Source organism: Lagopus leucura, unplaced genomic scaffold (assembly GCF_019238085.1).
Source record: "Lagopus leucura isolate 7727_CA_CO unplaced genomic scaffold, USGS_WTPT01 Super-Scaffold_100157, whole genome shotgun sequence".
Lineage (NCBI taxonomy): Eukaryota > Metazoa > Chordata > Aves > Galliformes > Phasianidae > Lagopus > Lagopus leucura.
Window position 1 is genome coordinate 15,436,130 of NW_024962334.1, and position 17,233 is coordinate 15,453,362.

At 33.3% G+C, this 17,233-nt stretch overlaps 1 protein-coding gene across 3 annotated transcripts in view; it reads left to right on the forward strand.

The window, feature by feature from the left end:
- The window catches only part of ZNF385D (zinc finger protein 385D), a 373,909-nt gene that overhangs the window by 314,763 nt on the left and 41,913 nt on the right, over positions 1–17,233 (forward strand). The gene's annotated exons all lie outside the window — the stretch shown is intronic.

Here is a 17,233-nt window from a genome sequence, read left to right on the forward strand (position 1 = left end):
CTTCAGAACGAAATCATATCTTTTAAATTGTTGAGTGGCTAAAAGGCACTCCTTTGCAAATAAAATTTATGTGAATATTTGGTGAAGTCAACAGCTTGCATTTTAAATGCAATATTATTCTACTGGAAATTTCAAAGGAAAGCTGCAAGACCATTGAAGGGTATCTTGGTATCTCACAAGGTATGACTGCTTTTCTCTTCATGAAGAGTTCAAATAGTTAATCATATTCAAACCCCCTTTACCAAACAAGCCAAAAACAGAAACGACAAAGAAGTTAAAGGTGTGAAAAATCAAAGAACTTTTTACTAGTGCTAGAAGCTGTTCATTTCCAACCATTTCTGATTCACATCTTGCACTGTAAATAGTTGTGCACTAACCAATTATTGCAAAAATGAACAAAAAAATTCCTTGCAGATATGCAATACTTTATTTTGGTTATATTTTTGTTGTATTTGTTGTAGAAAGATACCAATAACTCTCTCAATCTCTCAATCTCTCTCTCTCTCTCTCTCTCCCTTTCCTTCTCTCTTGCATATATATCTATTATAAACAGCATATGTTTTTTTGGAAATTTATATAATAACAATAGTATTATTGCTTTAAAGAACAATGGTTACAATATTGTTGTGTTTATTACAATTATGCATATTCCTGAAAATATTCTAAGTGCTTTTGCTTCTCAGATGGAAGAAATGAAGCATAACAGAATGATATCAAAGATGGGAAATGTCATAAGTTTTATATATATATATTTATATATATATATAAAAGATGTTTCTAAGCATACCAATATCTTTTGAAGTTTCTCCTGGTGCTGCCTCTTATAGCAGTTGAAGTCTCATAACAGTTTGAGAAATGTTGTATGGAAAGAGTGAGTTAATGTTTACAAAAAATGATTACTATTTTCAGAGAATGAGAAAAAAGAGATTTTTCAGCTTTGATTTGCACTATTAAAAAGCTTTTTTTTCTTGTGCTATGTAAGTTTAGAGGATTATTCAAGGTTTCCTAAAAACAGTCAGTGTCTTTCCACCAGGCTTTGAATTAGATCCCTGACAAGAAATATAAACTGTCTGGCATCCAAGGTCAGTAGTACAAATCAATATTTGTATCAGCATAAATAAGAAAACATCAAAAAACTGGCAAAAAACTTGTTGTCCACAAAAGCAATGACCTATGCAGGAATTTCTTTAGTTTTGTGAAGAAGTTATACTGTGTGTAACTTCTTGAACTAATTAGAATTAGAATATGTGTATACATATGTGTACGTACACATACACATATTTATTCTGTACTAGTGATACTGACCTCAGTGGCATTCTATAAGGAAAAGAAATAATATTACTTGTCAAACAATCTAAAATCTGACTTTGACAAAACACTGAGAGCACCTGTTCGACTTGTGGCAAAAGTCCTATTCAGTCATTGGCATTAAAATAAAAAAGGTAGCCAATTCAATCCAAACAGAAATATGGGTGTTGCAGGCCAGTATTGATGTGACTGGTGGTCACAGTGACTGGCATCCTTGGTACAAGTTATTCTCTGCAGAACCAAGCATGCAACCACAGCATTAAAACAAACAAACAATAAATATATATATACTCAATTTTGGTAGCCAAAAGGCTGAATTTTTCTGCCAAATATAGCAAGCTAAAAAAAAAAACAAAAACCTTATAAATCAGGTTTTCTTTCCTTCCCTGAATTTTATGTTTATTCTATAATACTTTTAAGAGCAAAGTGTTTTCTAAAAGCCAGAATGGCATTAGAATATGCTGCGCTGTATGCACTATTTTCAAGGATCACAGTAAACGACAAATGTTCTGATAGGGAATAATGAGCTATTTAAAACATCACATGAATTGATCATTCATAACTGGAAATAAGTTCTATTGCCTTCACTTGTGATGATTTGCAGTAAAAGCTTTCCCTACAGTATTTTAGAACTCTGTGCAGAAGGCTAATACTTGATCCCAAAAATGCCAAGGATGAGGTCATGTTCATATCACCTTCAATACATCATGTACAGCAGTGGTTAAGTGGTGAATTATATGTCAGTCACAGCACATTGGTCAGGATTTCACTTCACTGGTTTTGTGCATACTTAACAGCCCCAGCAAATGAAATACCTTCAGGAAATCTATGCAATGCTGTGCAATGCTATGCAGTGCTGTGCAATGAAGATTGAGAAAAAAAAACAATAATTATTGGAGGCTATGCAATCCACTATGTAAGCAGACTCCTTAAAACCTTTAATAAATAATTCCTGACTGTTACATTGTATGTGTAAAGGAGAAAACAAGAGTTATGGGGTCATTTTTCTTATTCCGTGAAAGTCAAAATTCTTTTCCCTTTTTTGTCTCCCTTGCATAACCTTTACAACCATTAGAAGGCTAGAACTTGAGAAATCTTTGGAAGTAATTAAAATCAAAGGGTTATATTACCAGTTACATAATGAATGATCACATTTTTAACGTATGACAACTTTGGTACCTGTTCTATTATTTCATATCCTCCTTTCACCTGTACTTATCTGTGTTTGTTTAGAAAAGAAAAACAGAAGACATGACCATTCCAAATGGAAACTCACATTGTGATAGTATACAAGCCAGATTACAATATTTCTTGATTCTCTAATTCAAGGTGTGACAATAAAAAATGGTATTTTCACTGTATCTTAACATACATGTATACATATCTCCATGTATAAAGTTGTTAATTGATCTAGATAACTTTAAAAATTGCTCCTGCTTTCAGCCAATGTGTATTTTCCTCATTAAAATCCTTCACATGTCCACTTTGGCTGTAAGGATTTATACTGTAGGTAAGCCTTTCAGAATATATCTAGGTGGATTTCCATCGGTGTAACTATACGTCCTGTGCAGTAAAATCATACTAGACTATATGTCTTGTCCTGTGCTTGGACTTTTGGATCAAGAGAGACTGTCCAAGTTTATGTTCATGTAAAATTATATCTTTGTAGTCATTATAAAAGTCTGAATATGCATGGATTCTCCATGAGCACATTATAGATTAGTTTCTGAAGATTTTTATATTTTCTTATTTTAACAGAGAATTCAGAGTGAATTAGATATTTTTTTGGTCAGTGAGGAATGACAAATAGATCTGTCCAAGAAGGCAGCCATCATTACAGCAAAGTCTTCAAAGTATCTTCTGAACTTTATATATTATGTCTTAAATCTAAAGTATTAAATCCAGCAGGTTTGCAGCCTGCTGGATTTAGATGAGCAGCCCTTGAATACACAGCAAAATGTTATGAATGTGCCTGAATGTGACTATGAGACCTCTGTGTTCCAAGAGAACAACAGAGAACTTACTCCAAGTGTGTTCATGTCTCTGTTACATGAAGTAGTCCAGACCTAAGTACTGCAGAAGTTTCTCACGCAGTGCTGAGTACAGATAAAGGATAATCTCCTTCAGCCTGCTGGCAATGCTCTTCCTAACGCAGCCCGGGATGCCACTGGCCTTCTTTGTCACAAGGGCATGTTACTAGTTGATGTCCAGCTTGATGCACTTCTGGACCTGAGTCCCTCTCCACAAATCTTCTTTCCAGCCTACAACCCAGAATGATGCCTGGGATTATTCCTGCTCAATTGAAGGACTTTTCATTTTCCTTTGTTGAGCTTCAAGGGACTCCTGTTGTCCCATTTCTCCAGACTATCAAGATCTCTGAATAGCAACACATCCATCTGGTATATCAGGCAGTCATCCCAGTTTTGTGTTGTCTGCAAACTTGCTCACGCTATCTCAGCAACTGGGTCATTAATGAAGATTTAAATAGTATTGGCACTGATATCAGTCCCTGATGGCCACTAGTGACTGGCCTCCAGCTGGACATTTTGCTGCTGACCAGGAGCCTGCCAGCTCATACAGCATGTTTTCTATTATCTTCTGTATCTTTATGTAAAACTGGGAACTAAGAAACTGTCAGGAAGAAAAAGAGGGAAAAAAAAAAAAAAGAAAAAGAAAAAAAAAAAAGGAAAAAGAATGAACTGAAAGCAAAATAAGAGGACTAAAATGGGAATGTATAATCTTATACGGATCACTAAATTCTCCTAATGCATGGCTTTAATAGGTTTGCACTAGTTTCCCATTAGGCAAATCACACTGAATTTATCTAATATACATTACTGTTATAAAAAGTATTCTACATGCAATTAAAATAAGGAAAAGATCACTGATGGGACCTGACTGAAGCACAAAGCTTTCCATTGCATTTTAAATTGTATCTTTATATCTTTCTGCTTGGAATAGATGACAAATTTAGAGTTTTTATTTTCAGAGCTGTTATTTTCAGAGTCATTTTACTCTTTTTACACCTGTTTTGTGCCATGTTGTATACTGCATTTTCTTCCTGTATTGTATCTTTTCTAATAATTTCATAGCATATTTTATCACTCTTCTGCAACCTTTAACTGTACTTCTGGGGACTGACTCAACAGTCTACAGATAATGGGAATAAAAGCTGAAAAAGGCCTGTTTCCTAATAGCCTAAGCTGGAGCTGAAGTTGGTCTGTAGATATGTAGGTAGTGTTGATAACAAGTTGCACAGTATGCAGCATATCCTATGCTGTTACTGCAAGTGTGAAATAATAAATGTAGAGTAATTGCTTGGTGCTTAACATGGTGCAGACAGATTTCAGAGCCAGCTTTAGAACAGCATAATATAGTTCTCAATCATCCAATTCTGAAAACTGGTCTCTTCTAATTTGATTTGAATGAAAACATTAAATGAAAATTTTAGCCTGGAAAAGGTGTTTGTATTTTTGATGTTCTTGTCATTTGCTTGGAAATTAGAGATTACTGATTCATCGCTATCAGTTCTCTTAATTGTGTGCTCAGAAAATTAAACACAGTCATATTCAGCCATGTTACAATGTCTTTCACTTTAAATCACCTATGCTTTGACTTTTCCACACTTCAGGCAATCTGTAGCTAACTGCAGCACAAAATATTATCAGCCTTGCACAGGCTGTTGTACCAATTTTGCATTAAAGCTCAATGGTAATTTGGAAGACAATAGATTCTCTTTTGATCTTTATGTAGAACTAGGGCTTTTTCTTTCTTTCCAAGTGTAGCTAAATGGTGATATTAAAAGTACAGTAATTTATATGTGCCTCAGTTGATCATTAATGTGCAATAAAATCTTTCTTTGCTTGCATCTATGTACTGAGAGCTTTGTCATGTGAACAACATTTGTTTTCTGTGGACCCAGCTGCTTTTGTTTTGGATTGCCTTGACAACAATTTTGTGCTTGAATAATCCTGTAGCTAAAAACTGCTGTCAGTCATAACATCTGTATAAGCGTACTGAATCAGTTTGAAAGTTTTGTACTAACAATGCTATTGCTTATAGAAATGAAAAGCATGTTCTATTCATAGTGTCTTAGTGAAATATAATCTTGTTTGCCTTTGCCCATAGTTGTAACTAAAATCTTGTGAATAATCTTCTGTTTATAAGATACCTGTTCATCAGTTATTCATAATCACTGCTCTAAAAACTGGATCAAGTACTGCAGCATGTTTCTGCTTAATGGCTTGTTCTTCATGTTGTGTTTACTTGTTGTTATTAATTAAATTGACACAAGTTAGCCTTTGGGATTTCAGAAAAATCAAGGTATTTCAGTCCATGGCTCTCTATTACATCTTTGTAAACCATTATATTCAAAAGCCTTTTACAGTTGTGTACATGTTTATTTTGTTAGCTTATAAACTGATTTGGAATGCAGTAGACACTTCTTGATCAAATATTCTTGGATAAGTGGTAAATTTTTCAAGTTGGATATTTTTCAGATGATGAGATTTTCAAGGAAATGAAAAGAGTACATCTTTGTATAAGTGATCAATTTTTTTCAAGCTGACATGTTAAATGGGCAGTGTAGAAAAAAATGTTTAGACTTAATTTTTTTTCGTATTTCCTTTTTCTTCTTCTTTTTTTTTTTTTGTTTGTTTGTTTCTATCATATTTCTACCATGCCTAAACCAAAGAAAGTAGGAGAGTGTGTTTGAGAGAATGAGTAAATGTACTGTGCTAAACATTTAGTGCCATTACTGTACAATGGCCTTACAGCACCATTCAGAGTGGTCTAATGACCACAAGAGAGGAATAGATGTTTTAATAAATATGGAGGTGTCTGTACCTGGCTCATATTCAGCCAGTTGTCCATAATGTACTGATGATGGTCTGATGAGCAGGACTAGGGAAGTAATCCTGGTCCTGTACTTGGTGAGACCCCACCTCGAGTAATGCGTTCAGTTTTGGGCATCTCTGTACAGAAAGGACATTGAGATGCCGGAGCAGATCCAAAGAAGGGCAGCAAGGCTTGTGAAAAGGTTGGAGAATATGCCCTATGAGGAGTGACTGAAGGAACTGGGGCTTCTTAGTCTGGGGAAGAGGAGGCTAAGGAGAGAACTTACTGCTCTTTTCAAATACCTGAATGGTGATTGCAACAAGAGTAGGGTTGGTCTCTTCTTGCTGGTGGCAGGTGACAGGACAAGAGGAATTCACCTCAGGGTGTGCCAGGAGAGGTTTAGGTTGGATATCAGGAAGATCAAGTTACCTTGCAATAAAGCATAGTTGTAGATTAGACATCTGTTTGAGAAGGAACACAAACATGTAATTGGTTTTCATGCACCTGAATTCTGTGCTGCTTAAACTTCATTTAGCTTCCATGTGATAGATGCCTGAGCTAAACTACAACTGTAACTTCAGGATACATTTGCATTAAGATCTTATTCTCACAATTATTTTAGGATATCAGACATCTTGAGGAACTGTTGTGTATTTCTCATTTCACCTTTCCACATTCCGTATTTCACCTTGATAGATAAAATAGCAGTCTCCCAGTATTAGAACTCTTGTATTATGGCATCTTCATAGCCGTATTAATGTCAAAACAGTTCATGTAACTTTGAAAGTAAAACCTACTGAGTATTATTATAGGAAATAGATGAATCCACTCTTAAAGGAAATAAAAAGACTCTCTTAAAAGTTACTAGAACCAAGGAACCATACATGATAAATTCAGAATGAGAATAAAACAGGCTACCAATTTCAAATTGATGACAATGTTAATGTTTAAATGCCTTCTTTGCTAATGGCAACATTAAATGTATTTAAACACAAGTATTTGATCAGATAGCAATTCCAGAGTTACATCTGAAAGTTGTAAAAGAAGCAGATTAAGAACTTCTTGCATAACTGTCAGTTTTCTATATAATATAGACACTGGAAAATCCAGAGGACTAGAAGAAAATAAACATTGTGTCAGTATTCAAAAAAGGTAAACAGGATAAATCAAGTAACTATTGATCTATCACTATGACACCGATTTTGGGAGCAATAAAGCAACAGCTGTCAGGGAAATTGAATAATGAATTAAATGTGATCAATTAATTAATGAAAATTAACATGAATTGAAAGAAAATCATTCTCTCCTACTGAAAATTGTTTTCATGAGAGTCCATACTTAACTGATAAAAAAGAAAACATGCTGATGTTTTGTGTTTGCATGGTTCTAGAATATACAGAGTTTAAAAATTATGTGAAATACTGGAATGATGAGAATAAATGTGGAACATATTGAGTGCATGTAGACCTGCTAATTTAAGGCCTTGGAATGCAATCAAAATGCATGAGTTTTTATAGATATATCCTAGTGAAGTAATTTTGGAATTGTTTCTTATCTCCATCATCAGATACCTGCAAGAACGTGTAAAACTCTCACAAATTGGAAATAGCACAAATTCTAGGTATCTGAGAAATTAATAAGTGTACGTAAATAATCACTGTCTGAACTGGAGATCTAGTCAGTCAGTTGCTCTTAATATGATAGGATGTATTGTTCCCAAGGAAAAAGTTTAAAGCATGTTTTCGAAAGGTGGGGGGCTTCATGTAAGGTTGAAAAAGACTTGAGAATTCATGTCTAAATTTCAGCTGCACATGAAACACTGATGCAGTGATGTTCTCCCAAAACCATGCAAAAAAGTATTTGTTGGAGGAATATAAAGAGTATTATTTATTTTATTACTGATAATGAAATATATTATTAATTGCAAAAATATAATCACAATTAGAGATCTAATGTGATGATTTAAATATGATTTAGTAATGAACAATGAGACAAATATATTCAACATTTACTTCATCAAGCAGAACGTAAACTAGTGGTTTTTTTTATTGCAATCTAATAATAATAATAATAATAATAATAATAATAATAAATGCATGAAAACAGCAATCTAAGTCAGTACTTAGGAGGTATGGCAATATCCAAAGACTTCAAGTGAAAAGTAGGCAGCTTGATTCCACAAGCAAAGCAAAGTGTTTTTAGAACTGAAAAGGATTGTATCACATACCAAATGTCATGTGGGATTCTTATAGTCATTTGACCAAAGTTACGAGACTTGACTCAGAAATTAATATTAATTAATTCCATTAGAAAGTCTTCTGGGCAATGCTCAATCATAAGTTAGAGAAAAGTGTGGATATAATTTTTTTTCTGGCTTATATATATATATTCAGGCTTCACATAAATAATTTGTCTTCCTGACTCTCACAATAAAAAAGTCTTTGATGCTAGTAGACTGTATGTGTTCATCATGTATATTATACATTTTAGATGTTCTGTGCTGAAGTTCTTTATGTGTCACATGTGAAAGTTCTTATTAATACACGAGACTGATCCAGTTGACTTCAGTAGAATAATATGTGATCAAAAAAGAACTGACTCTTGAGGTAGTTCCTCCCCAGATCATAATATTTTATCTTTCTATGTTTTGCATGGGATTGGATAATAAATTCTTAGAAAATTTTAGTTGCTCATAAAGATTTGTCTGGGTAGACCATGTCTTTATAGTGCAAAGCATGTCCTTTATTGTGTCAGAAAAATTTACTCTAGATAATTAAACATGCTTTATGTCACTGGAAGTCTAATATTTTTTCTACTCTTACACTTGGTTTAGTATTTTTTCTGTCATTATTAGAATTTGAATTAATTGAGACAATTGAAATTCATGTTTTAATTCCCAAATTCTATACTTCTTAGCATTCTCATGTCTTTCAATCAGAACTTGCTATTGTCTTCTTTTCCTTGCTTCAACTCTGATTAGTTTTAAGCTATAAATAAAATCAGAAGGATTTCCTAATTTAGTCCAGTAGATCTTCACTTATTAAAATATAGGCAGCCTACATTAAAATCAGATATTTTCATCATGCTTTTCAAATTATCTTATTTCTGCTTTTAAATAGCCATTTGCTTATAACAGAGTCCTCAAATGAGCTCTTTAGTTCACTCACCTTATCAAGGGAGTCCTTAGATAGCTATCATACAGTTTTAATCCCTTCTGTTGTTACATTTTGTTTTTTACTATTTCTGCTTCAGTTTCTGCTCTGGTGGCTTAATAGCTGAAGTTTTGTCTTAGCAGATCCATCTGCAAGGTGTATCAACATATTACCTACTTCAGCCATTCACTGGAATTCACATGAGGTAGTTACCCTGCAATTACTGATATTTTCAGTAGGGAATGATACCCAATTTTTTCCTGGCTTTAATTGTAACAAAGCATCAGCGGCTATTGATGGTGATACAAAAAGTACTTCAAATAAGTGGTGAATCTTCTCATTTACCCTGTATGTGATTCCTATTTCCTTATTATTCCATCAGAGTGGGAGAACGGTTTGGAGAAGTTAGTGCATTCTATCTCCTATAGAATACATGTGTAAATTAGCTTCAACAGTATAATTGGATTCCCCTCCCCTCCCCACTGGAGGGGACATCTCATGTGCACACACAGAAGTGATAGTGCTCACAGCAGCTGTGAGCATGCTATTAGAGGAAAGCTTTTATGCTCACAGTATTTCACAATGTAAATGAACTTTTTTATTTCTGAATTTTAAACCCAATAAAATTTCTTATTATGGCAGTGAGCTTGTAACTGAAACTCATGAAAATTCACACAAGTTAATCCATGTTCAGCTTTCATTTTATATATTTTTATTTATGTACGTATGTATTTATTTATTTATATTTATTTTCTGGAAACACAATGGTCAGGTCATGTTTTTGTTTAAATTGAGACAAGTTCATACACAGCACCTACATAGTCAGAAACTAATTTACTGAGGTGAAGAGGGAAACTAAGAAGCTTTTCCGTTCCCTTGCTGTTTGCTCACTAGTTTTCCAGGCTGAGGTGCATATTATGCTATGGATTCTGCAGCTTCCCTGCTCAAGGTATCAACAGTGAGCACAAGAACTTCACTACCAAGCAGAGAAGGTGAATTACACCTGTGATAAGTGAGTGGAAGTCCATATGGAAACTAATAGAGTAGGTGTGCAGTTTGCACTGACAAAACCTCTGAACCAGAGGCGTTGCTGTGTTTGTAGGGCCAACATCCACTTGCACAGGGACAGCATCTCCTTGTCATGTTTTCATCAGATACCCAAACATCTTCATGAGATGAAGTTAGCGGAGATATTTGAGCTCAACCTAACTTTTTAAAAGGCCAGGAGCAATTCACACAAGTGCACTTAACTACTGTGTTAGGATAAATCTAAAGGAAAGTCACCCTGCCTGCAACAGAAAATTTTAACTGTTAATCATCACTTTTTTTGTCATAGATGATGATTTGAGTGTTCTCTGACTATACAGAAATGTGAAATTAATCTTAATAGTTCTGTTTTTCCTAGGTTAGAGTATTCTTCAAGTTGTCCATTGTAATAGCTGTTGAGAAATGATAGATTTTTTTGCTCTGCCTTTTAATGTCAAAAAAGTTTGTCCAGCTCCAAGTCAAGATCCCTCTTATCTTCTACCATAACAGTGAAGCAAGCTTCATGACTTCCTTCCAATTTTATTTTAATTGAAAGATTTTAACTTATTTAAAGATTTTTAAAGATAATCCTGGCTAAAATTAAACCAAAGAAGAAAATAAGTAGAAATGTGAACTAGCCCACTCCAACATTCTAATAACAGTGCTGCTGTAAACATATATTCTATGCAACCTTTTGGTTGATCAGTAAGTCTAGAAGAACAACCTGTGACGAGATCTTTGTCTCCTCAGTTCTTTCAGGTAATGATCTATCTAGTATTTTAAAAAGATTTTCAAAAATTCCCAATTTTGCTTTCCGGAAGGCTTCAAAATCAGCCTTTGAAATGAGAAAACTGAGGGGAAACTGCAAAGGAATATAGAAAAAAGTCCAAGTGTTGTGGATACTGTGCTTATACTGTGGATATCCAGAGCAGGTCGATATATTTTGTAATAACTTGTATGTACCTGTACTGTTTTATTCAGTTTGCTACCTGATGCTGTTTACATATGATAAATATTGACAGAATGTTAGAGAAAAAAATATTTCTCATTTTTCTGATCTTTCATGAAGCTGTATTACACTAAACTTAGTGCCTTTACCTTCCTCAAATACTGTGGACACTATATCTAATCAAGATGGCTGTCATTACTTAACTCATGAGATATATTGCTGACATTGCAGCCTTAAATATTTGGGAGTTCATTTATCTTCTTTTGATAGTGTGTCATCATTCTCCAAGCAACACCATCGTATGCTTGCTAGCTTTATGTTTGACAAAGAATGCTTTCCAGTGACTGAGCCCACCCTTCTTATCTACTGACTCTTTTACTGACAGTTTGAAGAACTCGCTTATTTTTTTCAAGGTCATTACTACACACTTGGGCAGTCTCTGAATAGAGAGACAAGATTTGATATTTTGTCAAAGGAGAAAGCTCTGTGATGCATTTGATGCTGTTATTTATTTATAAATTTATACCCTATTAAGTATCTGAGAAAAGACATATTTATTTTCAGTACTAATAGTTAAACTAATGTATTACTAATTGCTTCAAGTCTTTGTTTAAAGCATTAATTATAATTTATTTTAAAGGGTTTTTTTTTTTTTAATTCCACATTCAGACCTGAATATCTAAAAAACTGTATTGGCAGTTGTGTTTATGTTTTGACCAGAGGTAGGTCCTAGGAAACTTAAATGTTTGATCATTTAGCACCCAGTTTAAGACATTTCTTTATTTAATTTAAATTCACTTGTGGTTATCATGCAAGAGACCATGCATCCAGAAATTGAAACTGGTTTGTAGTTGCGCAGAGTAGTTGTGAGAAGATGTGTTTGCATGGTACTTTACAGTTGATATAAAAATGAAACTGATACCCCCCCCCCAAATGCTGTATTTTGGCAAGTTACAGTATTCTCTCCAAAAGAAAATATTTCTTATAAAATATATCTTTCAAATATATTTCAAAATTTATAATTTGCAATATTTCTTTAACTTACCTTGGCTACAAGCTAGTGAAGCAAAAGTGCAACATATAAAGATTCCTCTTTTGAATCTCTAAAGAAACGAATTGTTCTAATTGAGATGGATTTTATTAGCAGGACAGTTATATGCAGCCTCTTTTATTGTTTTTCCACTGTATTTACTGCAAAAACTTGCATCTTTTCCAGATAAGACATACTTATGTGTATCAGGCACGCAGTTTCCAGCCATAAAAGAAGTGCTAAAACTTATTGTATAAATCATAGTATGATTTATATTCATTATTTGTAAAGTTTTATAAATATAGAGAACATACATCTTGAAGGAGAATCTTTGAAGACTTAGTAGTGAAATTTATTTCAGCTAGAGGTTCTGAACTAGTAACGTGTTTAAGTACATGGAAAGATTTGTATTAATATTAAGTATATATTAAGTATATATTAAGTATATATTAAATATATTAAGTATAATTTTGCAAAGAACCAGTGAGAGATTTAAATAAATGTTTCCTCACTGCCTATTTTACATATTCATATTTACCGGAAAGTATTAGTTAACACAGTGTTATAAAGTGAATAAATAAAGTCTCAAAAGATGGGTTATTCAATTTAAATTCAGGTGAATCATGTTGCTATTATATTGACTGTCACTGGAATTATCAAAAGTAGGAAAAAAAATAGCAAAAAGTAGAACTGCATTAAAGTTCAGTGGAAGTAACTGAGGAATTCCTCAAGCTCCAGCTGTGAGTTAGGTTGTCTGTTTGGTAGCTATGATACCATGTGCCCCATAGGATTCTTAGCAAAAAAAGGGAGATACTTCAGGTTTTAGCTTAAGTACTTTATCTACCTGTCTACAAAATATTCCTATGTTCTATTCTTTATGTTGCATATTCCCCAATGACATTTATTCCAAGAGGGAATAAATCTTCACATTCTTCCCTCTGCCAAGCATAGCAATGGGCATCTTTCACTCCAAAGAGGAAGAGACTCTTTCCTCTCTGTGGAGGAGAGCTGATGTACCAGACCTAACAGATCCCAACCATAGAAATTGCTATATAAAGAAAACAAAAGTGGCATGATGCAATATAGTAAAAGGAATTATTTGCTTTAAAATAAGTCTAACAAAGCATAGTTGTTTTCTTCTACTCAACCTATACGTGAAATTTTGCATAAGTCTTTGAATGTTCTTACCTGAAAACTGAGAAGTTGCTATTTCTACAGTAGTTATACCTCCTGCATTTCAAACACTGGACTACCGGTAGTTAAAAATTTATTATTTGAGTTAAATATCTGTTTCCCATTAATATCAAGAATGAGAAATGTTTTCCCTGAGTGTTTGTCTTGGGGATTATCTTCAAAAAGCGTGAATTTAGACTTTACCTATTTTTTAAGCATGAGCATGACAAACATATCTCTGGAAAACACTGACATGTCATTTGGACTATGAAAATAAATTGTATCAACATTAGAGAAAACACAAGAAATGGAGAAAGTGTGGTTGATATTGAATTTTATTTAGCTCTTTGCTTGAGGACAAAATATTATAGCAAAACAAACAAACAAATTGACAGCAACTATTTTAGGTCAACTTGTTTTTCAATACTTCTCAAATGAATTAACTGACATATTTATGAAGCTGAGCTATGATTGTGGTGTAATTGTAGGGTCATGGATTCTACCCTGTTTGCATCAGGATTCAGCAAATTTTTGGTTATAGTAGGTCTTTCCCATGTACCTATGGCAATATGGACCCATTTTGTTGTTGCAAAATTTAAATGTATTTTATGAAATTATCTTGCTTTTATGTATACTCTGAAACCTAAAAGCCTATTTCTCCACTCACATCCTACTACAATTGAGTAGAGATGTTGTAAACCTGACTGCTCGGTTTCTTCTGCTTTATGCTTGTAAAAATTCTGGCTGTGACCTCAGATTACACATGGATAAAAAACATTCATCTGCAAGTCATCTCCTAAGGAGAAAGAAGGAATTTGTTTATCATAAAATAAGATCACAGATAAGGAAAGTGATTTGCTTCCACTTTAAAACATATATTTTAAATTGAAAACCTCATATCTGTATCTAAATGTTTCTGAAAGGAATTAATCCAGTTCAGTTTTTCGTGTGGTCTAGTAACACAAACTCAGCTTAGAGAGATTCTAACTGGTGTATAGTTGTTATCAAGCTTGTATTACTGAGGGGCCGGAACAAGAAAGGAAAGGGTAAATTCAAATAAAAAGGAAAATCTTTGCATTTAAGTAAGCAATTATCAGAGGTTCTGCTTGTATTAATATTGTCTGAGCACATTATAAAGCATTTGTCATAGCTAATGCGTTCCTGTCAAATCAAGCAATATTAGAAGAGGACTTTTATAATGAATATTAATATAAGAGACAGCCATAAGTGAAGTAAATTATAGAGGCATGTAAATGTGGTATTAGCTGCTACTTCCAAGTACTCTACCACTGTAAATCAATTTCTCCCTATAATGTAACTAAAAATTAGGCCACTTGGTACTTGTCTGCAAGCTGCTGAGCATTGATATGAGTTTTCAGGTACTTTGCTCATGTGTCTAGTTCTAAATTAAAAATCATATTCATGAAAATAGGTTTACAGCCTGAGCACTCAACTTTTTAAATGTGCTACATTTTTGACACAGTTCTCAAATTCTTTTTCACACATCAGAATACCTATCTTCCATCCAGGCATGTATGATAATTTAGGCAAGGCAAAGCACAAGTACAAGAATTTTGCTACTACATCAGAAATAAAGTGCATGAGTTCAAATTTTGACTGTCTCTTTTGATCCAGCTCTTGGATTATGCTGGTGTTCTGTTTGTTGTTGTTTAATTAGGTTTCTTTGATTTTGATTTTTATTGTGAAAATATGCATCTGGATTTTGCAGGGGGGGATTTTTGCTTTGATCTCAATTTTTATATGTTCTATTTTTGATTAGGAAGTGAAGTCAGGGCTTTGCCATGTTGGGAATTTTGTGCATAAAATAGGCTTTATAATTTTACTATTTAAAATTATTTTACAGTGAAATTGTGGTTGTTATCTATGGTTGTTGTTTGGAACTTCTTTCCCTATTGCTGAAAATGTTGATTCAGATTCTTAATAAGTATATAATCACTACAAAAACTGTTTTAAGTAAGGTACAATAAAGATAAAGACCCCATTTTTAGTGTTTTAAATAGGAAAACAATGGTACTTTTCATGTTGACTCTTGATAGGTAATCAGATTAAAAATTCTTGTGGCTTTGAAGACAGATGCCACATTAATGCTGTTGGTGGTGATGACATTGTCATTGTTATGCCTTGATGACTAACATTGCCCCATCTGTAATAAAAGCAAGGGTTTCCCGTGTAAATCTTCGCGTGTTGAGAACCAGCCTTTCTCTTTCTGTTTTTCATAGAAATAAGAAATTAGGGATTCAATACATCAAAAATTAAGTTGTTAAACAGTCAAGGTATATAATTTTAACAGAGAGATGAAAGATACACAGATGCCAGTCTCAACACCAAGGACTGTTGATACATTTTGCGTAAAACCATTATTAACAGAATACATAAAATGGCTCGTATCAAACACTGTATGAAGATCTTCACGAAAGGAAAGGATCCTACTCAATGAAAATGAGAGTGCATGGCCTATGTTTTCAAAAGTGAGTGATCTTTTCAGATGTCTAGTTCAGGTGGTCACTCTCAGGATCTCTGAGTATCTAAAACCTTAAGGTCAGCTCTATAAAAATCAGAACTCTTAAAAGTAATATTGAAATAATCTTTCGTATTGTGTCAGAAATTTGGCTAACATGATGTTGTTACTCAGTGTGTAACACTGAGATAACCTGCCAGGGAATAAGTCAACAACCACTTAATTTTTTTTGTTTTTCTATACATTCAAATGCCAATAAACAATTTAGATTACTTTCATCCATGTATCATTGTCCCTAATACCTGCATATGTATCTGAAATTTTAGCAAAGCTGAAGAAAAATGTTTTTTGACAACATGCTCTTTGTACCTTTCAATCCTTCCAACATATAAATCTTCAGTGTAACAATGGACATAAAGCTGGGAGCTATAAAGGTGGTAGCTGTAAATGAGGTAAAAAGACAATAAACAAGGGATACGTTTTGCAAACAGAAAGTCATGTTACATATGCAAGTAGCTATACTTCACGTTATTTATCAAAACACCATGGTTATTTAATTATTTCCATACTATGAAATATGAAAAAAAAATCAGAAAAAAAAATCTTCTTGTTCCTATGGAAATACTGATTTAAATGAAGTCAAGATTTAATGTTTTTTACTGTTTTCAAGTTTTAAGATTTTTCAGTTTTAAAGGGAAGTTAATAAAAGGATGACAATTCGGCCCTACAGATCGGTAACTATGGTTGTTGAAAATACTGCTTTTGAATAACTGTCAAAGGTTTTATACCATAAATGTAAAAGAGGGAGAATGAATGTCAAGATTTTAAAATTATAGGTGTGAGCCTACATATTTTTGTTTGGGTCTGAGGAATGCTAAGCAAAAAATTGTAAAAAAATAGTTCAGAATTTCCTAGGTAAGATTTAATTCTCTCTCATCTTTTAAATAACTACATAAGAGTAAGCCTACTGCCTATTAAGAGCATATCCACTGGTAACATAACAAATCATAGTCTCCTCTTTGAGGCATTTTGGACCATAGTGGGTTGCATGGAAAAATGGAAAATATTTATTCTGTGAATGAAATAATTTATATTAAACTGCTCTTTAGCCAATGTTTCATCAAGTACACCATGAATTTTCACTTAAAGTAAATTTAGTAGTTGTTTAAATCAAAAAAGTTTATTATGTTGATTGCATCTGAACAGTTTATTTTTGGAGAAATGTGTATAAATTTCCTACATTGTTAAAATATGAACTGTACTTTATGGCTGGAAGTAGA